This window comes from Neovison vison, chromosome 4 (assembly GCF_020171115.1).
Source record: "Neovison vison isolate M4711 chromosome 4, ASM_NN_V1, whole genome shotgun sequence".
NCBI classification, from domain to species: Eukaryota; Metazoa; Chordata; class Mammalia; order Carnivora; family Mustelidae; genus Neogale; species Neogale vison.
In genome coordinates this window covers 106,798,955-106,822,600 of record NC_058094.1, presented here as the reverse complement: position 1 = coordinate 106,822,600, position 23,646 = coordinate 106,798,955, and positions in this window count along the sequence as shown.

The window sequence follows — 23,646 nt, the reverse complement described above, 5'->3', positions numbered from 1 at the left end:
CATTTCAACTCAGCCACCTGGGTTGTTACCCCAGAGCCAGCAGATCTAACCTGTCTTGTCGCTAGGAGACAATTGAAATGTGAGGCCGGCTGCCCAGGCATCCACCCTTAAAACACTGCTCTGGAGAACTTCCTTATGGGATGTCCTTGAGCCATCCAACAGGTCTTAATTGTTCCACAGAAGGAATCCGTGTGGTTTGGAGCATCTCACAACTCCCATCGTGGGAAAACCTACAGGGTCTCGTAATGCAGCCCCCCCTTCATGAAGAGGCCAACAAGGACAGAAATTCCAACCTGAGCCAACGTCTGCTCCTCGCCCTGACTTCAGATGCATGAGATTTCGATTCAGCTCTGCAGAGTGTGCCTGCCGTGCCCTTGCACCGAAATCTAAGCCTAGCTTGTGTTCTCAGACTTCCGTCCTCACTCTCCTGGCCCACAAGCCCACCAATTTGAGAATTCTGGAGCCAGAATGCAGCACTCTGCCTTCCCTCCAGAAGAAAAACATTTCCCTATGCTGCTAATAGGAAACCCCAAATGATTATCTAATGCACGCCACTCGACTGTACCACAATTATATAGCCTACCCTGTGTACTAATGTCCTGTCTGGCACAGCCTGAGATCAGACGTCCCAAACAACACCCAGACAGCTGGTCCCAAAATGAACACATTGGAACTGCCATGGCCTTAGGTGGTAATCTCTTCCCAAACTCGCTTTTCAGGCTTTGGAACCTAGACCTTATCTTCAATCTCTGCCCAGGTGTGAACATGATGCAAAAATTAGAATTCCTCCTTCTCCATGGCAAGAAACCTTCTGGTTGGCATGTTGTCCAAATTCAGTGTAGGAAAACCTGCATGGTTCGAGAGGCCACACAGTGCTTGAGGGCTGCCTTGGGCACAGGCACCCATTGGAACCCTCAGCGTGAGTCCCGTATTCAAGTAACGCCTCTCAGTGGCTGGACCAAGAGCCTGCATATGGGGCTTGCCATGCACATAGGTCCCCAGACCTTACCAGAGGGCAGGTATTGCAGTTGTCAGTACCCACTGCTCCGCTCTAAAATCCCTCTATTGGGGGGACACCTGAGGCAGAATACAGGACTCCTCCCTTCCCACAGAATGACCCCAAACTCTAGGGAGATGGGCAAATCAGCAGAGAGGGAATACTCTTCCTTGGCCCATTAGACCACCCCTACGTTAAATGGCCATTGTGGACACAACATCCAGAGACAAAAGCCTGAGCGACTGCCTACCCCTCGCTCTCCTTTCATATCCCGAGGTGATCCCTTCACGGACTGTAGATGAGGCCTGCCATAACCTCGGCCCCAAACCTGAGCCAAGTTTGTGTTTTCGGACGTCTGTTCCCACAGCCCTGGCCCACATAGCCTCCAGGCTTTTTCCTCTGGAGCCATACCACAGGACTGTGCCTGCTCTCTCCTAGGAAACTGTGCCCATTCCATTGGCCACAACCCTACAGAATAGGAGAAACCTCAAGGTCCCTGAGGACATTCCACTACTGTAGGCTTCCCTGGACACACAAGGGCATCCTGACACCACCACGCAGACACACAGACAGATGTCCACAGAGACAGAAGATTGAACCGGACAGGCCCCTAGGCCCTAATATGAACTCTTGCTTTGGTTTACAGGTGTTGCTCTTCAGAAGCCTGTGTTCGAAGACCAGCATATGGGGCTTTCTTGAGGCACCAAACAGAACACCTCTCTTCTCCACATGGGAAACTTCCTTGTTGGAGCTGTGTCAAACCCTTCAGGTTGGAGAATCCTGCTAAGACCCTGAGCCACCACCACATTCTAAGGTTTCCCTGGCCACCAACCCACATTATGACCCATCCTTAGGAGAGTCCATTACAACTCAGCCCTCTGGGTAGCTCGCCCAAGATCCCGCAGATTGAGCCTTCCTTATCCCAAACATTCAATGGGAATGTGAGGTGACATTTCCAGGCATCCATGCTTAGACCCCTGCTCTCAAGTCTTTCCATATGGGGCGTCCTGGAATCATCCAATAGGACTCGATTGTCCTGCAGAAGGAAACCTTGAGGTTTGGAGCAGCTCACAATTCCCAGGGTAGGGAAACCTCTCTGGCCTCATGACGGTCCCACCCCCTTCAGGAAGGGGCCATCATGGACACAAACTCCAGCCTGAGGCAACATCTGATACTCGCCCTGACCTCAAATGCAGGAGATCTCGATTCAACCTCTGCAGAGTGGGCCTGCCGTGCCGTCGGCCCCAAATCTCATGCTAGCTTGTGTTTTCAGACTTCCTTCCTCACACTCCTGGCCAACAAGCCCTCCAGACTTGGAATTCCAGAACCACAACGCCAGCCTCTGCCTGCTCACCAGAAGAAAAACATTGCCCTATGGGGCTCTCCAGGAACCCCAAATGAGGATCAACCTGCTCGAGCCTCTACCACACCCCAATTGGATAGGCTGCCCTGGGCACTAAAGCTCTGTCTGACACAGCCTGAGGCCAGACGGCCCAACAGAGAAGGGAACAGCTGACCTCACAGCCAGCACATCAGACACGCCATGGCCTTAGGCTGTCACCTCTTCCCAACCTGGATTTTCAGACATCTGAAACTAGACATTATATCAAATCCCCACACAGTTGGGTACCTGAAGCACAAATCAGAACTTTTCCTTCCCCATGGCTGTAAAGCTTGCTGTTTTCATGGAGTCACACCTTCAGGGTAGGAGAAACTTTCATAGCTCATGAGGCCAGGCCCAAACTTGAGTGCCGACTTGGCACAAACTTGCATTGTGACCCTCAACGTGAGCCCCATGTCGAAGTAAGGCCTCTCAGAGCCAGGACCAGGAGCCCAAAAAAGGGGCTTGCCAAGCCCCTATGTTCCCAGTCCTCACCAGAGTTTGAGTTTTCCAGTTGCCCGTACCTGGGGCTCTGCTCTGGATTCCCTCTCTTGGAGAGACACTTGAGGCAGACAACAGGACACCACCCTTCCCACAAAATGACCCCAAACTCTTGGGAGCTGGGACAAATCCCAAGAGAGGGAGACTCGCCCATAGCCCCTGAGGTCACCCTAAAATCCATGGCTATCCTGTACACAACATCCAGAGACAAAAGCCTGAGGGACCAATGTTTTGGTCCGTGATCAAAGGAACGAGACTGATACAAAGCGAAGGTCAAGCAAAACTTTATTTCGCGCCAAGCATCAGGAATCAAACAACCAGTCAGAGCTACCTCTTACAAAAAGGCGGTGACGATGAACCCAACAAGGTCACTTCCAAGAAGGCCACTCTGGACGAGGCCGCTCTAGATGACGCTGCTGCTCCGCAGATGAGGCCGCTCCATGATTGGAGCCGTTCCCAAGAAGAGGCTGCTCCCAAGACAAGGCCACTGCTTAATGAAGTTGCTCCCCGGACAAGGCCGCTCCCAAGAAGAGGCTGTTCTGGACAAGACCATTTCCTGGATGAGGCCACTCCCAATGACGAAGAAGCAACAATGACAAGGAGGACAACCCAGATGACACAGACTCTGCTCCCCACGATGCTACTCTGACCAGGCTTCCACCCGGAGGAAGCCACCACTGCGGACAAGGCCACTTGTGGTTCGGGGTGGCGAGGCATTTTGCAGCGAGGCTGCTGGTGTCTAGGGGCCGTTGGCATCTCAGGGTTGCTCACGCCTCCAGATCGCTGGCATCTAGGGGCTGCAGGTGTCAGGACCGACTGCTGGCATCTAGGGTCTGTAGGCATCAGGACCGCAGGCGTCGAGGGACCGCTGACAACTGGACCGCAGATGTCTCAGGACCGCAGGTGTCGAGGGACCACTGACAACTGGACTGCTGGGCCGCCGCTAGAGGCTGGAGGCTGGAGGCTGGAGGCGGCAGGTGGTGGCGCTCGGGGCCGCCGCCGGAGGCAGCAGGCTGCAGGCGGCGGCGCTCGGGGCCGCCGCCCGAGGCTGGAAGCTGCAGGCGGCGGCGCTCGGGGCCGCCGCCGGAGGCTGGAGGCTGCAGGCGGCGGCTTGGGGCCCGGGGGAGACTGGAGACTGCAAACATGGTTGTAGCTCTTACAAGAGCTGTTACAGCTCTTCTATTCACCGTTGACTCCCCTGCTCTCCGCCAACTTCCACCGCTCTCCGCACCGCTTCACCGCTCTCCGCCGACTTCACCGCTCTCCGCCGACTTCACCGCTCCTGTAGCAGCCACTGCTCTCCTGCAGCAGCCCCCCCTTTGACAGCCTGGCAGAGCAACCTTTATGGGGGTGGTTAAGCCCCGCCCCTACACAGGTGGCCAATTGAATTCCAATTTTCCCAGTGGATATACATACGGCTTACTGATTGGATGTCTCCACTCAGTCTGCCCCACAAGCAAGTTCCTCTGGGAGGGGCAGACCCTTACAGGACCGACACCCACTCATCCTTCTTTCAATAGCCGAGGAGCTCCCCTCACGGTCTACAGATCTGGCCTTCCATACCCCCGGTGTCACACCTAACCCAAGTTTCTGTTTTCAGACTTCTGTGCCCAGAGCCCAGACCAACACACCCTCCAGGCTAGGGCCTATGAAGCCTGACCGAAAGACTGCACCTGTCCTCCCCAAGGAAACTGTGCCCAATCCATTGGCCACAAACCTACAGATTAGGAGAAATCTCCAAGGACCCCGAGGCCTTCCCGATAGTGTAGACCGCCCTGGACTAAGAGGGGCACTCTGACAGCAGCCGAGCAACTATCTCCACTTAGACACTCAGAGAGTGTCCCCAGAGACAGTAGATTAAAAAAGACAGGCCCCTAGGCCCTAATCTGAACCCTAGCTTTGGTCCAGTTGTCTCTCCTCAGAGGACTGGTTTCAAAGACCAGTATCTGGGGCTTTTCCTAGGCACCAAAAAGAACCCCTCTCATCTCCACGTGGGGAGCTTTCTTATTGGAGCTGTATCAAACCCTTCAGATAGGCAAATTCTGCAGGGCCCCTGAGCCACTAGCACATTCCAACGTCTCCATGGACACAAACCCACATTATGACCCATCCTCAGGAGAGTCCATGTCAACTCAGCCCCCTGGGTACCTTGCCCCAGAGCCAGCAGTTCAAACATGTCTTGTTGCAAGGAGCCAATGGAAATGTGATGTATACTGTACAGGCATCCAACCTTCGAACCCTGCTCTCCAGTCCTTCCGTATGGGACGTCCTGGAGCTATCCAACAGGACTCAACTGTCCCGCAGAAGGAAACCTTGTGGTTTGGAGCAACTCACAGACTCAGCGTGGGAAAAACTCTTTAGCCTCATGAGACCCCTGCTTCATGAAGGGACCATGATGGACACAAACTCCAGCCTCAGCCAACGTTTGATCCTCACCCTGACTTCAGATGCAGAAGATCCCAATTCAGCCTCTGCAGAGTGCACCTGTCGCGCCCTTGGCCCCAAACCTCACCGTAGCTTGTGTTTTCAGTCTTCTGTCCTCACACTCCTGGCCCCCAAGCCCTCCTGATTGGGAATACTGGAGCCGAAACGAAGCACTCAGCATGCCTACTTGAAGAAATACATTGTCTATGGTGTTGCCCAGAAACCCAAAAGGAGGATCAACCTGCTCGGCTCTTGGCAACAACCCAACTGCATAGGCTACCCTAAGCACTAATGCTCTGTCTTACATAGCCTGAGCCCAGACCTTCTGACAGAAACTGAGACAGTTGGCCGCACACCCAGCACCTTGGACCCACAATGGTCTTAGGGCATTCATCCCTTCCCATTGACCTACACGTCTTCCTGCAGGTATGTTCTGAGGCTGTGTCACACTGTGCATTTATCCAGAGCGGCCTATGGAATTGGGGTGGACTTAGGGTCCTTGGATGTTTCTGCTAATCTGGAGGGCTTAGGAAACTGAGACAGGCAGAGTTTCCTCAGAAGAGCAGGTCCCGTGATGTGATGTGGTTCTGGAGGCCCCATCCTGGAATACATGTGGGTCAGGACTTTGGGACCAAAGTCTTCAGACACAAACTCGGGTAAGAGTGAGGTGGGAGGTGATGGCAGGCCCGATCTGCAGACCCTGAGGGCAGCTTCTCGGGATTTGAAATTCGGACAGCTGGGAGGCAGGAGCACAGGCTTTTCTGTCTGGTTTGTGTGTCTTGGATGGCCATGGAATGGAGGGGTCCATGGGAGATTCTACCTCTCTGGGGATTCTGCCCGGCACCCAAGTGTTTGGTGTCCTTCTGGGGGAAGGGGAGAACGCGGTTTTCCATCTCAGAGTTCCCATCCAAATAGGCATTCCAGAGATTGGTTCTGGGTCGGGGCTCCTGGATAACCTGACCACGGCTTAGGATTTGGGACTAGGAGCATAACAGGCCCGCTCTGTGGGCTCCTGGTCCAGCTCGCTAAGGGGTTGTTGGAAAGGGTCTTAGGGTGAGGGTCACAATGCCTGTTTGTGCCCAGATCCTCATCCTGAGTGGGCGTGGTCTCATGGGCTATGCACCTGGCTCCCACTCTGAGGTTTGGGCTGTCATCTCATCATTCAGTTTTCCTTCCATGGGGAAGGAGTAGTACTCATTTCTGTTTCAGGGTCCCCCATGGGCAGGAATTTGAGCTAAGTTCTGGGACAGGTACCTGATTACCCGGGTTGTTTCAAGATGACGGCTTCAGGCCAAGGCAGGACCCTCCTGCTGGATATGGGGCCCACTGTCTGGGTGGCTGACTGGAGGTCGGGGCTTGAGCTGTGTCAGACAGAGCATTAGAGCAGAGGTCGGCCTATGATACTGGGGTGCTGTTGAGAGCTGTGAAACTGGATCCTCATGTGGGGTTTCTGCGCAGATCCATAGGGCACTTCTTCTTTTGGTGGGCAGGCAGTAAGCTTCCTTGTGGCTCCAGAATTCCCAATATGGAGGGCTTGCAGGCGAGGAATATGAGGACAGAAGCCTGAAAACACAAACTACGGTTAAGCTCAGTGCAGAACACATGGCCCTTCCAATGTACAGCGGTTGTTTCGAGATCTCCATCACCTGAGTATGGTCAAGGGTCAGATGTCTGCTCACGCTGGAGTTTGTATCCATGATGGCCAATGAATGGTGGGGTTTTCTCAAGAAGCCATGGAGGTTTCCCCACGCTGGATCTTGTGAGCTGTTCCAAACAGCAAGGTGTCCTACTGCGGGACAGGGGAGGTCGGCTTAGAGGGCTCCAGGTTCCCCCATATGGAGATTCGATAGCACAGGTCTCTGAATGAAGGCCTGGGAAGCCCACCTCGCATTACCATTACAGCCGAGGAACAGGGCAGGCTTATTCCGCTGTCTCTGGTTGCAAGTCTTAACTGATCTGAGTTGACAGAAGTTCTCAGTCTAACGGGTAAAAATGCTGGATCATGTCCAGTGTGACCTTAGAATGTGGCAGAGGCCTTAGGGCCATGCTGGATTCTCCTATCCTAAGGGTTAGACCCAGTTCCCACGAGAAAGGTTTCCTTCTCGGGACAGGAGGGGTTCTCTTGTATGGCTCACGGACCACAGGTTGGTCCATATATTGGTTTTCCAGGACAGGTCTCTGGAGACATAGGCCTGAAAAGCTAACCTAGGGTTCTGATGAGGTCCTAGAGGCATGGCAGATTCAATCTTCGGACTCAGCGCCATTGACCTGCGTGTCTTCCTGGAGGTAGCTGCTGAGGCTGTGTGAGAGAGTGCATTTTTTCCAGAGCGGCCTATGAATTTGGGGTGAGCTCAGGGGCCTTGCAGGTTTCTCCTAATATGGAGGGTTTGGGCAACTGAGACGGGCAGAGTTTCCTCTGGAGAGCAGGCCCAGTGATTTGCTGTGGTTCTGGAAGCCCCATCTGGAGGGCATGTGTTTCAGGGCTCTGGGACCAAAATCTTCAGACACAAAATCGGGTACGAGTTAGGGGCGAGGTGATGGCAGGCCAGATCTGCAGACCCTGAGTGCAGCTCCTCGCATTTGAAATTCGGGCAGCTTGGAGGCAGGAACAAGGACTTTTCTGTCTGGATTGTGTCTAAGATGGCCACGGAATGGATGGGTGTCCTCCTGTAACCATGAGAATTTCTTCCTATCTGGGGTTTCTGCCCAGCACCCAAGAGTTTGGTGTCTTACTGGGGAAGGGGAGACCATGTTTTACCGTGTCAGGGTTCCTGTCAAAACATGGATTCCAGAGATGGGTTCTGCATCCTGGTGCCTGGGTAACCCCACCAAGGCTTAGGATTTGGGCCTAGAGGCCTGACAGGCCCACTCTGTGGGGTCCTGTTCCAGCTCCCGAGGGGGGTTGTTGGAAATGGGTCGCAGGGTGAGGGTCACAATGCCTATTTGTGCCCAGCTCCCCATCCTGAGTGGGCGCTGTTTCTTCTTCCATGAACCTGGATCCCAATCTGAGGTTTGGACAACCATGTCAACATTTAGTTTTCCTGCCATGGGGAAGGAAGAGTACTCTTTTATGCTTCAGGTACCCCATGGGCAGGAATTTGAGCTATGTTCTGGAACAGGTACCTGGATACCCAGGTTGATTCGAGAAGAAAGACTCAGGTCAAGGCAGGTCACACCTGTAGGATATGGGGCCCACTATCTTTGTTGCTGCCATGTGGTCAGGGCTCAGGCTGTGTGAGACAGAGCATTAGTGCACAGGGTGGCCTATTATGTTTGGGTGTCATAGAGGGCCATGCAGATGGATCCTTATGTGGATTATCTGAGCACACCCATAGGGCACTTCTTCTTTCTGCTGGGCAGGAGAAGACTGCATTGTGGCTCCCAAATTCCCAATATGGAGGGCTTAGGAGGTGAGGAGTGTGAGGACAGAAGTCTGAATAGACAAGCTACATTTAAGCACAGTGTAGAGCACATGGCCATTTCAATGGGCAGCGGTTTTTTTGAGACCTCCAGCACCTGAGTATGGGCGAGGTCAGATGTCTGCTGACACTGGAGTTTGTATCTATGGTGACCAATGAACGAGATATTCAGCAGCAGAATAAGGGCGGATGAATGATGTTTGTTCACACTGGAGGTTGTGTCTATGATGACCGACAAATGGAGAGGTGATGTCAGGAGGCCATGGAGGATTCCGCACACTGATGCTTGTGAGATGCTCCAAACAGCAAGGTTGTTTTTTGTACTGACTGGTGGAGTCTGGTTTGTTTGCTCCTCAGTCTCCCACGTGGAAAGTATGGATAGCAGAGCTCTTCCACATGGATGCTTGGAAAGCACACGCCAAATGACCATTGCAGCTGAGGAACATGGCAGGTTCATTCTGGTGGCTCTGGTACGAAGTACCAAGGACTTGAGTTGACATTGAATCTCTTGCAGATGGATCACAATACTGGTTTGTTACCAGGGAGATCTTAGAATGTGCTGGTAGCTAAGGTGCCATGCAGGATTCTCCTACACTGAGGGTTTAACACAGGTCGAAGAGCTGTGTCCCCTTCTGGGGACAGGAGATGTAGTGTTGCGTGGCTCAGGGACCACATGTTGTATCGAAAGTTCATATTCCAGAATAGGCCTCTGAGGAAAGAGGCCTGAAAACCTAATCTAGAGTACCAATGAAGTCCTAGGGGCGTGTCAGTTTCAATCTTCAGATTCAGGACAGTTGACTTGGGTGTCTGCCTCGATGTAGATGATCAGAGTGTTTCAGAATGTGCATTTACGTCTGGAGCGGCCTCCAATATTGGGGTGTGCTCAGGGGATTTACAGGTTTCTCCTAATCTGGACGGTTAGGAAACTGTGATGTGTATAGTCTTCTAGGGGATGGCACACACAGTGCTGTGGTGTGATTCCAAGACCCCACTCTGGAGGTCATGTGAGCCATAGTTATGGAGAGAAGTCTACAAACACAAACTTGGGTTAGGGATAATGGTGAGTTCATCACAGGCCCAAGGCATATACCTGAGGGTAGCTTTTTAGGAACTGTAATTAGGGCAGGCTTTTATATATGGGTTTTATATCCAGGATAGCCTTGGAATGCAGGTGTCATCCCATGAGTCCATGGGAGATTTTACTTTCTAATAATCCTGGCATCTCCCAATAGTTTGGTGGGTTTTTTGGGGAAGGGAAGAGTGCTGTTTTCCATCTTAGGGGTGCCCCACAACAGGGATTCCAGAGACGGGTTCTGGGTCTGAATTCTTGGAATATCCCACCAAGGTTTAGGATATGGGCCTAGGGGCATCCCTGGCCTACAAAGCGGGACCCTGGTGGTGCAACTGAGAGGGCTTGTTTGAAAGCATGCTCTGGCTGAGGGTCAAAATGCAGGATTGTGTGGTTGTGGTCTCATTGGCCATGCAGCTGGCTCCAACTTTGAGAGTTGGACACCCATCCCAACAGTTAGGATTCATGCCATGGAAAAGGTGGAGTTCTCTGCTGAGCTTCAGGTTCCCCCATTGGCAGGGATTCCAGCAATTGTCTGAGGACAGATGCCTGTATAACAAGGATGAGTAGAGATGATGGAGTAAGGCCATGTTCAGTCTTAAAGGCTAGATACAGGTCTCGCTCTCTGGGTTGCTGACACTAGATTGGGGCTCAGGCTCTGACAGACACCGCATAAGAGGCCAGGCAGCCTATAAATCGGGGTTCCCTCGAGGGCCTCGCAGTTGATCCTCATGTGGGTTTTCTGGGAAGACTCACCAGGCACTTCCTCTTTCTATGGGGAAGGCAGAATATCGTGCTGTGACTCTGGAGTTCCATATACAGAGGGCTTGGGGACCAGTAGGGTGAGAATGGAATTGTAAACACAAGCTACAGTTAAATTCAGTGCCAAGTGGAAGGCTGTTCCCATCTGCAGCAGACTCTGTGAGATATCCAGCACCTGAGTAAGGGAGGATTTCAGATGTTTGCTCACATTTGAGTCTGTGTCTATGATGACTGACAAATGGAGAGGTGGCGTCAAGAGGCCATGGAGGATTTCCAATGCTGGGACTTGTGAGATGCTCCAAACAGCAAGGTTTCCTTCTACTGGACAGGTGGAGTCTGGTTTGTTTGCTCCAGTGTCCCCCATGTGATAAGTTAGGTAGTAGAATTTGCCCGGATAGATGCCTGGAAAGCACACCTCCATGGTCCATTTCAGCTGAGTAACATGGTGGCTCTGGGGAAAAGTTCCTTCTGGCTTTAATTGACATGGAGTTTCATGTTGTTGGATCACAATGTTGGTTGGTATCCATGGAGAAATTAGATTGTTGGTTGGTCGGAGAGCCATGCAGGATTCTCCTACACTGTATCTGGGGGACACAAGTACTTAGATCAAGCTATCCTACTGGGGACAGCAGGGGTTCTTTAGTGTGGCTCAGGGACCACATGTTGGAATATAAGTTGGTATTGGGGAACAGGCCCCTGTGGACAGGCACCTGAAAACCTAAGCTCAGTATCAATGAAGTCCTAGAGGAGTGTCAGGGTCAATCTTTTGACTCAAAGCCTTTGACTTTAATGTCTGATTGGAGGCAGGTGCTCATTGTGTGTCACAATGTGCATTTGGGTGCAGAACGTTCTTCAAAATGGAAGTGAGCTTGGAAATAATGAGATACGGTAAGGATTTGGCCCTAGGAACCTGGGAGGCCCACTCTGCAGACTCCTGGCCCAGCTACTGAGGAGGTTTGTTCAAAAGCAGGCTCATGCTGAGGGTCACAAAGCTTGTTTGTGCTAAGGGTGGCTCCCATGAGTGACCATGGTCTTATGGCCCATGCAGCTGCCTCCACTCTGAGGGTTGGACACCCATCTCAACAGCCAGGTTTCCTGCCATCAGGAAGGAGGAGTACACCTAAGCTTCAGGTTCCCCCATAGGCAGGGATTTGAACTACGGTCTGGGGTGAGATGCCTGAATATCCAGGTTGAGTAGATGTGATGGCTTTGTTCCATGGCAGGTCCCTCCTGCAGTATATGGGGTCCACTGTCTAAGTGACTATCATGAGGTCGTGGTGTAGGCTGTGTCAGACAGATCATCAGTGCCCATGGTGGCCTATGATATAAGGGTGCCATAAGGCCATGAAGGTGGATTCTCATGTCGGTTTTCTGTGCAGACTCACTAGGCACTTCTTCTGTGGGGCAGGCAGAATGCTGTGTTGCAGCTCAAGAATTCCCTATCAAGAGGGCGTGTGCAAAAGGAGGATGGAATTGTAAACACAAGCTAAGGTTAAATGCAGTGACAAGCAGAAGGCAGTTTCAGTGTGCAGCAGCAGATACGAGATATCCAGCACTGGAGTAAGTATGGATATCAGATATTTGCTCACACTGGAGTTTGAGTCTATGATGACTGCCAAATGAAAGGTTGGCGTAACGAGGCCATGGATGATTTCCCACTCTGTGACTTGTGAGATGCTCCAAACAGCAATGTTTACTTCTACTGGACAGGTGGATTCTGGTTTGTTTGATCCAGGGTCCCCAATATGGAAAGTTTGTGTAGCAGAGCTCTCCCTCATGGATGCCTAAAAGCACACCTCCATTGACCATTGCAGCTGGGGAACATGGCAGGTTCAATCTGGTGCCTCTGAGGCGATGTTCCAAGAGGCTTGAGTTGACATGGAGTTTCATGCTCAAGAGGCCTTGGGGACCAGTAGAGAGAGGATGGAATTGTAAACACAAGCTACTGTACAATTCAGTGCCAGAGGAACACAGTTCCAATGTGAAGCGTCTTTTTTGAGATATCCAGCACCTGAGTAAGGGCGGATGTTAGATGTTTGCACACATTAGAGTTTGTGTCTATGATGACCATCAAATGGAGGGGTGGCATCAAAAGCCCATGGATGATTTCTCCCGCTGAGGCTTGTGAGATGCTCCAAACAGCAAGGTTTTTGTCTACTGGACAGATGGAGTCTGGTTTGTTTGCTCCACGGTACCCCATGTGGAAAGTTTGGGTAACAGAGCTCTTCCACATGGATGCCTGCAAAGCACACCTCCATTCTCCACTGAGTCTGAGGAACATGGAAGGTTCATTCTGGTGGCTTCGGGGCAAAGGACCAAGGCTTTGAGTTGACATGGAATCTCTTGCAGATGAGCCACAATGCTGGTTTGTTACCAAGGGGATCTTAGAATGTGCTGGTGGCTAAGGTGCCGTGCAGTATTCTCCTACACTGAGGGTTTGGCACAGGTCGAAGAGCACGGTTTCCTTTAGGAGATGGGAGATGTTCTTATGTGAGGCTCAGGGACTACCTGTTGTATCATAAGTTGGTATTCCAGAACAGGCCCTGGAGTACAGATGACTGAAAACCTAATCTAGGGTTCCAATGAAGTCCTACGGGCATGAAAGTTTCAATCTTCTGACTCCGCTCCATTGACTTGGCTGTCTGCCTAGATGTAAGTTAGCACGGTTTTTCAGATACACATTTGCGTCCAGAGCAGCCACCTATAATGGGTTGGGCTCAGGGGCCTTGCAGGTTTCTCCTAATCTGGAAGGTTTGGGCAACTGTGACGGGCACAGTTTCCTTGGCGATGGCAGGCACAATCCTCTGGTTTGGCCCCAAAGACCCCATCCTGGAGGACATGTGATGCATGTTTTGGGGAGAGAAGTCTGCAAACACAAATTCCAGTTAGGGTTATTGGCCTGTGATTGCAGGACCAATGCGTAGACCTGGATGGCAGCTCGTCAGGAAATGTAAAGGCGACTGGAAGGTGGTAGCACAGGCTTTTTTATCTGGATTGTGTGTCCAGGATGACCTCGGAATGCAGGTGTGGTCTCCTGCGTCAATGGGAGATTTTTTTTTTTCTCTAAGGATCCTGGTGACTCCCCATAGTTTGGTGGCTTTTTCAGGGAAGGGAAAAGTGCAGTTTTCCATCTTAGGGGTGCCCCAAAACAGGGATTCCAGAGAAGGGCTCTGGGTCTCCATGCCAGGAAAATCCCACAAAGGGCTAGGATTTTGGCCTAGGGGAGTACCAGGCCTGCAATGTGGGATCATGGTGGTGCAACTAAGAGGGTTTGTTTGAAAGCATGCTCAGGCTGAAGGTAATAATGCCTGTTTGTGCCCAGGGCTGACTGAAGGAGTGGGCGTGGTCACTTTGGCCATGCACCTGGGTCCCATTCTGAGGGTTGGACACCAATCCCAGCAGTCAGCTTTCCTTCCATGGGGAAGGAGTAGTTCTCACTTGTGCTTCAGGTTCCCCCATTGGAAGGATTCCAGCAAAGCCTGGGGAAAGGTGCCAGAATACCAAGGATGGGTAGAGAAGATGGATTTTGTCCATGGAAAATATCACACGCTGGATTAGGGGCCCTCTCTCTGGGTGGCTGACACTGGTTTGGGGCTCAAACTCTGTCAGACACAACGCTAGTGGCAAGAACAGCCTATAAATCGGGATCCCCCCCCCCCCAGGCTGAGCAGATTGATCCTTATGTGGGGATTCTGGACAGACTCAGCAGGCACTTCTTCTTTCAATGGGCGAGGCAGAATGCTACATTGCAGCTCCAGAATTTAATATCAAGAGGCCTTGGGGAGCAGTAGGGTGAGGATGGAATTGTAAACACAATCTACAGTTCAATTCAGTGCCAAGTGGAACGCAGTTCAAATGTGAAGCGTCTTTTCCAAGTATCCAGCACCTGAGTAAGCGGTTGTCAGATGTTTGCTCACACTAGAGTTTCTATTTTGATGACCCACAAATGGAGGGGTTGCATCAAGAGGCCATGGAGGATTTCCCCCGATGGGTCTTGTGTGATGCTCCAAACAGTAAGGTTTCCTTCTACTGGACAGGTGGAGTCTGATTTGTTTGCTCGAGGGTCCCCCATGTGGAAAGTCTGGCTAGCAGAACTTTTGGGCATTGATGCCTGGAAAGCACACCTCCATTGACCACTGCAGATGAGGAACATGGCAGGTTCGTTCTGGTGGCTTTGGGACGAAGGACCAAGGCCTTGAGTTGACATATAGTCTCTTGCAGATGGGCCATAATGATGCATTGTTACAAGGGAGATCTTAGAATGTGCTGGTTGGTAAGGTTCCGTGAAATATTCTCTTACCCTGAGGGTTTGACACAGGACAAAGAGCACGGTTTTCTGGGGACAGGTGATATTCCTTTGTGTGACTCAGGGACCCCATGTTGTATCATAAGTGGTATTCTAGAACAGAACCCTCAGGACAGATGCCTGAAAACCTAATCAAGCTTTCCAATGAGGTACAAGGGCATGTCAGGTTCAATCTTCTCTCTTAGGACCACTGAATTGGCTGTATGCCTGGGTGTATATGATCAGGGAGTTTCAGATGGTATTTGCATACAGAGCGGATGCCAATATTGGGGTGGGCTCAGGGGTCTTGCAAGTTTCTACTAATCTAGAATGTTTGGGCAACTGTGATGGGCACAGTTTCCTTTGGGATGGCAGGTACAGTCCTGTGGTGTGGATCCAGAGAACCCATCCTTGAGGGCATATGATCCATGGTTTTGGGAGAGAAGTCTGCAAACACAAATTCGGGTTAGGGTTAGTGGCATGGTGATTGCAGGCCCAAGGTGTAGACCTAAAGGGCAGCTCATCAGGAACTGTAATTAGCGTGATGGGAAGGCGTTAGCACAGGCTTTTCTATCTGGATTGTGTGTCCAGGATGGACTCCAAATGCAGGTGTGGTCTCATGGGTTCGTGGGAGACATTTCTCTCTAAGGATCCTCCCAGTGGGAAACCCTCCATGGCCTCTTGATGCCACCCTCCATTTGTCAGTCATCATAGACACAAACTCCAGTGTGAGCATATATCTGACATTTGCGCTTACTCAGGTGCTGGATATCTTGAATAAGCCCCTACACATTGGAACTGCCTTCTGTGTGGCACTAAATTGAACGGTAGCTTGTGTTTACAATTCCATCCATACTATACTGGTCCACAACACCCCTTGATTGATAATTCTAGAGCCACAACGCAGCATTCTGCCTTCTCTATAGAAAGAAGAAGTGCCTGGGGAATTTGCCCAGAAACCCCACATGAGGATCAATCTGCTCGGCCCTCGAGGGAACCCTGATTTATAGGCTGCCCTAACCACTAATGCTGTGTCTGTCAGAGAATGAGCCCCGACTTAGTGTAAGCCACCTACAGAGCTGGACCCATATCTAGCATGTGGGACGGGCCATGGACCTACTTCCTCATCTCTACACATCCTTGGTATTCAGGAATCTTTCCCCAGAACTTTGCTAAAATCCCTGCCAATGGGGAAACCTGAAGCCCAATACAGAACGTCTCCATCTCCAATTCAGGAAACAGGGCTGTTGGGATTCTTGAATCCCTGTTCAGGGGCACCCATAATATGGAAAACAGCACTCTTCCTTTCCCAGAGAAAGCCACAAATCTATTGGGAGCCGCCAGGATACATAGAGAAAAAAAATCTGCCATGGACCCAAGAGACCACACCTGCATTCAGAGGCCATTCTTGACACACAATCAAGATACAAAAGCCTGTGCTACCACCTTCGAGTCATCCGATTTACAGTTCCTGACGAGCTGCCTTCCATGTCTATGCATTGGGCCTGTGATCACCTCACCATTACCCCTAAACCGAATTTTTGTTTACAGACTTCGCCTTCAAAACCATGGCTCACATGCCCTCCAGGATATGTTCCCTGGAGCCAGACCACAGGACTATGCCTGCCATCACCAAGGAAACTGTGCCCGTCACAGTTGCCAAAACATTCCAAATTAGGAGAAACCTGCAAGGCACCTGAGCCCTCCCCAATATTGTCGGCCAATCTGGACGCAAATGTGCAGTCTGAATCAGCCTGCTTACCTACATCCAGGCAGACAACCAAATCAATGGTCCCGAGTCAGAAGATTGAAACTGACATGCCCCCAGGATGTCATTGGAACCCTAGATTAGGTGTTCAGGCATCTGTCCTCAGAGACCTGTTCTGGAATACCAACTAATGATACAATGGGTTTTCTCTGAGCCACTCCCCAGAACATCTCCTGTCCCCAGAAGGAAACCATGATCTTCGGCTTTTGCAAACGCTCAGGGTAGGAGAATCCTGCACAGTACCTTAGCCACCAGCAAATTCTATGATCTCCCTGGTAACAATCCAGCATTGTTACCCATCTGAAAGAGATTCCATGTCAACTCAAGGCCTTGGAACTTCGTCCTAGCGCCACCTGGCTGGCCACCACCATGTTCCTCTGCTTCAAAGGTCAATGGAGGTGTGCTTTCCAGGCATCCATTTGGGAGAGCTCTGCTACCCATACTTTCCACATGGGGGACCCTGGAGCAAACAAACCAGATTCCACCTGTCAAGGAGCAGGACCTTGTGGTTTGGAGCATCTCACAGGCCTCGGCATGTGAAATCCTCCAGGGGATATTAACACCACCCCTCCTTTTGATGGTCATCATAGACACAAACTCCAGTGAGAGCAAACATCTGGCATCAGCCCTTAATCGGCTGCTGGCTATCTCGAATAAGCCAGTGCACATTGGAAGTGGATCCCACATGGCACTGAATTGAACCATAGCTTGTGTTTACAAATCCATCCTCACCCTACTGGTCCCCTAGCCCTCTTGATAGGAATTCTTGAGCCACAATGTAACATTCTGCCTGTCCTATAGAAAGAAGTGCCTGGTGAATCTACCCAGAAACCCCACATGAGGATCATCTGCTTGGGCCTTGAGGGAACCACAATTTAAAGGATGCTCTAGCCACTAGTGCTGTGTCTGACAGAGCATGAGCCCCGAAATAGTGTCAGCCACACATAGAGTGGGTCCCATTACCAGCATGTGAGAAAGGCCATGGCCCAAGTCAGTCATCTCTACACATCTTTAGTATTCAGGCGCCTGTCCCCAGACCTTTGCTGGAAACACTGCCAATGAGGGTACCTGAAGAACAATAGAGAACTCTTTTTTCCCATGGCAGGAAGCCTGGCTGTTGGGATGGGTGTCCAACCCTTAAGGTGGGAGAAAGCTCCATGAACAATAAGACAATACACACTCGTGAGGGCCATCCCGGGCACAAACAGGCATTGTGACCCTTAACCTGAGCATGCTTTCAAACAAGCCCTCTCAGTTGCACTAGCAGGATTCTGAATTGCTTGCCTGGTACACCCTAGGCCCAAATCCTAACATATGGTGGGATATTGCAGGAGCCCACACCCAGAGCCGGTCTCCAGAATCCCTGTTTTGCGGCAACATTAAGATGGAAAAGAGCACTCTTCCCTTCTCCGAAAAAGACATCAATCTATGGAGAGCGAGGAGGATCCTTAGAAAGGAAAGTCTCTCATGGACCCATGAGACCACACCTGCATTCCCAACACATACTGGACACATAATCCAGATAGAAAACCCTGTGCTACTGCCTTCCAATAGCCCTATTTACTTTTCCTGACGTGTTTCCCTCTAGGTCTATGCACTGGGCCTGCGACCAACACTCCACTAACCCTAACACGAATTTGTGTATGCAGATTTCAATCCCAAAATCATGGCTCTCATGCCTTCCAGGATGGGGTCTCTGGAGGCACACCACAGGACTATGCCTGCCATCCCCAAAGAAACTGCCCGTCACAGTTGCCCAAACCTTTCAGATTAGGAGAAAGTAGCAAGGCCCTCATCTCACCCCTATATTAGCGGCCATTCTGGACGGAAATGCACAGTCTGAAAAAACCTGATCACCTACATCGAGGCATACAGCCAAGTCAATGGTCCTGAATCAGAAGATTAAACCTGACATGCCCATAGGACCACACTGGAACCCTCAATTAGGTTTTCAGGAAACTGCCTTAGGGGCCTGTTCTGGAATACCAAGTTATGATACAACATTTGGGCCCTGGGCCACACAAGAGAACATCTCCTGACCCCAGAAGGTAGCCGTGCTCTTCGAAAGGTGCCAATTCCTCAGGGTAGGAGAATTCTATATGGCACCTTACCCACCAGCACATTCGAATATCTCCCTGGTAACAAAACGTCATTGTGGCCTTTCTGCAAGACATTCAGTGTAAACTCAAGGCCTTGGTACTTTGCCCCAGAGCCACCAGAACGAACCTGTCATGTTCCTCAGCTGCAATGCTCAATGGAGATGTGCTTTCCAGGCATCCATGAGGGAGAGATCCACTACCCAGACTTTCCACATGGGGGACCCTAGAGCAAACAAACCAGACTCCGTCTGTCTAGTAGAAGGAAACCTTTCTGTTTGGAGCATCTCACAATCCTCAGTGTGGGAAATCCTACAGGGCCTCTTGATGCCACCCCTCCATTTGTTGGTTATCATAGACACAAACTCCAGTGTGAGCAAACATCTGACATCCACCCTTACACACGCCCTGGATATCTTAAATAAGACTCTGCACATTGGAACTGTCTTCTGCCTGGTGCTGAGTATAACCGTGGCTTAGGTTTACAATTCCATCCTCACTGTACTCATCCTCATGCCCTCTTGATGAGGAATTCTGGAGCCACAACGCAGCATTCTGTCTTCCCCATAGAAAGGAGATGCTCCTGGTGAGACTTCCAGAAAATCCCACATGAGGATCTGTCTGCTCGGCTCTCAAGGGAACCCCAATTTATAGGTACACTTGCCACTACTGCTGTGTCTGACAGAGCCTGAGCCCCGACCTCTTGTCAGCCACCCAGAGAGCTGGGCCCATATCCACCATGTGAGACCAGAGATGGTTCATGTCCATCATCTCTACCCATCCTTAGTACTCACTCATCTGTCACCAGACCTTTGCTGGAATCCCTGCCAATGGAGGAACCTGAAGCACAATAGAAATTCCTATTTCCCCAAGGCAGGAACCATGGTTTTTGGGATGGGTTTCCAACCCTCAGAGTGGGAACCAGATGCATGGCCAATGATACCACGCCCACACTTGAGGGCAGCCCTGGGGACAAACAGGCATTGTGACCCTCAGCTTGAGCATGCTTTCAAGGCAGCCCTCTCAGTTGCTCCGCCAGGATCGAGCTTTGAAGGGCTGGTACGCCACTACACCCAAATCCAAACCCTTGGTGGGATTTTTCAGGCGCCCAGACCCAGAGCCCATCACTGGAATCCCTATTTTGGGAGGCACATAAGTTGGAAACCATCACTCTTCCCTTCCACGAAAAGCCACCAAATTACAGGGAGCCAGCAGATTCCATAGAGAGGAAAAGTCTCCTAATGACCCATGAGACCACACCTGCATTCCAAGGCCATCCTGGACACACAATCCAGATAGAAAAGCCTGTGCTACCACTTTTGAGGCACCCTAATTGCCTTTCCTGATGAGCTGCCCTCCAGGTCTATGTTTTGGGCCGGTGTTCACCTCTCCACTAACCCTAAACCGGGTTTGTTTATGCAGACTTCTAGCCCAAAACCATGGCTTAAATGCCCTCCAGGATGGGGTCTCTGTACCCACACCAGAGGACTGTGCCTGCAATCCCCAAGGAAACAATGGCCGTCACATTTGCCCAAACCCTTCAGTTTAGGAGAAACCTGCAAGGCCCCTGAGCCCATCCCAGTATTGGAGGCCTGTCTATTTGCAAATGCACAGTGTGAAACACCCTGATCACTTCCATCGAGGCAGACACCGAAGTCAATGGGCCTGAGTCAGAAGATTGAACCTGACATGCCCCTGGGACCTCATTGGAAGCCTAGATTAGGTTTTCAGGCATTGGTCGTCTATTCTGGAATACCAACTTAGGGTACAACATGTGATCCCTGAGTCACAAAACAGAACATCTCCTGTCCCTAGAAACAAACAGTGCCCTTGGACCTTATGTAAAACCCTCAAGGTGGTAGAATCCTACATGGCCCCTTAGCCACCAGCACATTCTAACTTCTCTCTGGTAACAAACCAGCATAGTGAAACATCTTCAAGAGATTCCATGTCACCTCCAGGCCTTGGTACTTCGCCCCAGAGGCAACAAAAGGAACATGCCATGATCCTCAAGTGCAATGATTAATGGATGTGTGCTTTCCAGGCATCCATGCAGGTGAGCTCTACTACCCAAACTTTCTACATGGAGCATTGTGGAGCAACCAAAGCAGACTCCACCTGTCCAGTAGAAGGAAACCTTGCTGTTTGGAGCATCTCACAAGCCTCAGCCTAAGGAATTTTCTGTAGCCTCTTGACAACACTTCTCCATTTGTCAGACATCATAGACACAAACTCCAGTGTGCGCAAATATCTGACATCCTCCCTTACTCAGGTGCTGGCTATCTCGAATAAGCTGCTGCCCTTTGGAACTGCCTACTGCTTGGCACTGAATTTAACCATAGCTAGTGTTTACAATTCCATGCTCACCCGATTGGTCCCCAAGCCCTCTTGATAGGGAATTCTGGAGCCACAACACAGCATTCCACATTTCCCATAGAAAGAAGAATTGCCTGATGAGCCTGTCCAGAAATCCCACATGAGGATCATATGATCAGCCCTCGAGGATCCCTGAATTATCAGCTGCCCGACCAGTAGTGCTCTGCCTGACAGAGCCTGAGCCATGACTCTGTGTCAGCCACCCAGAGAGTGGTTCCCATATCCAGCATATGAGACCAGCCATGGCTCAATCCGTCCTCTCTACCCATCCTTGGTATTCGGGCATCTCTCCCCAACCCTTTGCTGGAATCCATGCCAATGGGGGAACCTGAAGCCCAATGGCGAACTGCTCCTTCCCCATCGCATGAAACCTAGTGGTTGGGATGGGTGTCCAGCCCTCAGAGAGGGAGCCAGCTGTATGGGCAATGAGATCATGACCACTCCTATTGGTCGCCCTGGGGGGGGGGGAAAAGGCATTGTGACCATCAGCTTGAGCATGCTTTCAAATAAGTCTTCTCTATTGCACCACCATGATCCCACATTGCAGGGCCGGTATGCCCCGAGGCACAAATCCTAACCCTTGGTGAGAATCACTTGGCGCCCAGACCCAGAGACTGTCTCCGGAATCCCTGTTTTTGGCACCCCTAAGATGGAAAACAGCACTCTCCCCTTCCCTGAGAAAGCCACCAAACTATTGGGAGCCGCCAGGATCCTTATGGAAGAAAAATCTCCCTTGGACCCATGAGACCACACCTGCATTCTGAGGCCATCCAAACACACAATCCAGATAGGAAAGCCTTTGCTACTGCCTTCCAGTTACCCTAATTACAGTTCCTTATGAGCTTTCCTCCAGGTCTATGAATTGGGCCTGTGATCACCCCACCACTAAGCCTATCCCGAGTTTGATTTTGCAGTCTACTCTCCCAAATCCATGACTCATATGTCCTCCAGGATGGGGTTTTTGGAGCCATACCACAGGACTCTGCCTGCCATCCACAAGGAAAATTTGCCCATCCCAGTTTCCCAAACCATCTAGATTAAGGGAAACCTCAAAGGCGCATGGGCCCTCCACCATATTGGAGGCTGCTCTGTACGCAAATGCACAGTCTGGAACACTCTGATCACCTACATCCTGCAGATGCCAAAGTCAATGGTCCTCAGTCAGAAGATTGAACCTGACATGCCCCTAGGACCTCACTGGAATCCTAGATTAGGTTTACAGGTATTGTCCTCAGAGGCTTGTTCTGAAATACCAACTTATGATATAACATGATATAACAAGAACATCTCCTGTCCCCAGAAAGAAACCGTGCTCTTCGACCTCTGTCAAACCTTCAGGGTAGTAGAATCCTGCTTGGCCCCTTAGCACCAGGACATTCTACGTGTTCCTTGGTAAGAAACCAACATTGTAACCCATCTGAAAGAGATTCCATGTAAACTCATCGCCCTTGGTACTTCGCACCAGAGTCACCAGAACAAACCTGCCATGTTCCTCACCTGCAATGGAGAATGGAGGTTTGCATTCCAGGTATCCATGTGGTAGTGCTCTGCTACCCAAACTTTCCACATGGGGGAACCTAGAACAAACAAACCAGACTCCACATGTCCAGTAGAAGGAAAGCTTGCTGTTTGGAGCATCTCACAAGTCTCAGCGTGGGAAATCCTCAATGGCATCTTGACACCACCCCTCCATTTATCGATAATCATAGATACAAATTCCAGTGTGAGCAAATATCTGACAACCGCCCTCACTCAGGTGCTGGTTTCTCAAATAAGGCGCTACATATTGGACCTGCCTTCCGTTTGGCACTGAATTGAACTGTAGCTTGGTTTTACAATTCCATCCTCACCCTACTGGTCTCCAAGCCTTGTTGAGAGGGAATTCTGGAGCCACAGTGCAACATTCTGCCTTCCCCATAGAAAGAACAAGTGCCTGGTGAGTCTGCTCAGAAACCCCATATGAGGATCAATCTGCTCAGCCCTCGAGGGGACCCTGATTTATAGGCTGCCCTGACAACTAGTTTTGTGTCTGACAGGGCGTAATCCCTGGCCTTGTGTCATCCACTCAGAGGGTGGGGCCCATATCCAGGAGGCAGACCGACCATGGCTCAAGTCCGTCATATCTACCCATCCTTTGTATTCAGGCATCTGTCCCCAGTCTTCTGTTGGAATCCCTGCCAATGGGGGAACCTGAAGCACAATAGAGAACTCCTCCTTCCCCATGGCAGGAAACCTGGCTGTTGGCATGGCTGTCCAACCATCAGTGTGGGAGCCAGCTGCATTGCCAATGAGACCACATCCACTCCTGAGGGCCGCCCTGGGATCAAAGAGGCATTGTGATCCTCAACCTGAGCATGCCTTCAGAAAAGCACTCTCAGGACCAGAATCCTGCTTTGACAGCCCGGTACACCCCTAGGCCCAAATCCTAACCCTTGGTGAGATTTTCCAGGTGCCCATACCCAGTTCCCATCTCTGGAATTTCTCTTTTGGAGCACCCCTTAGATGGAAAACAGCACTCTTCTCTTCCCCGAAAAAGCCACCAAAGTATTATGATCTGCCAGGTTCATT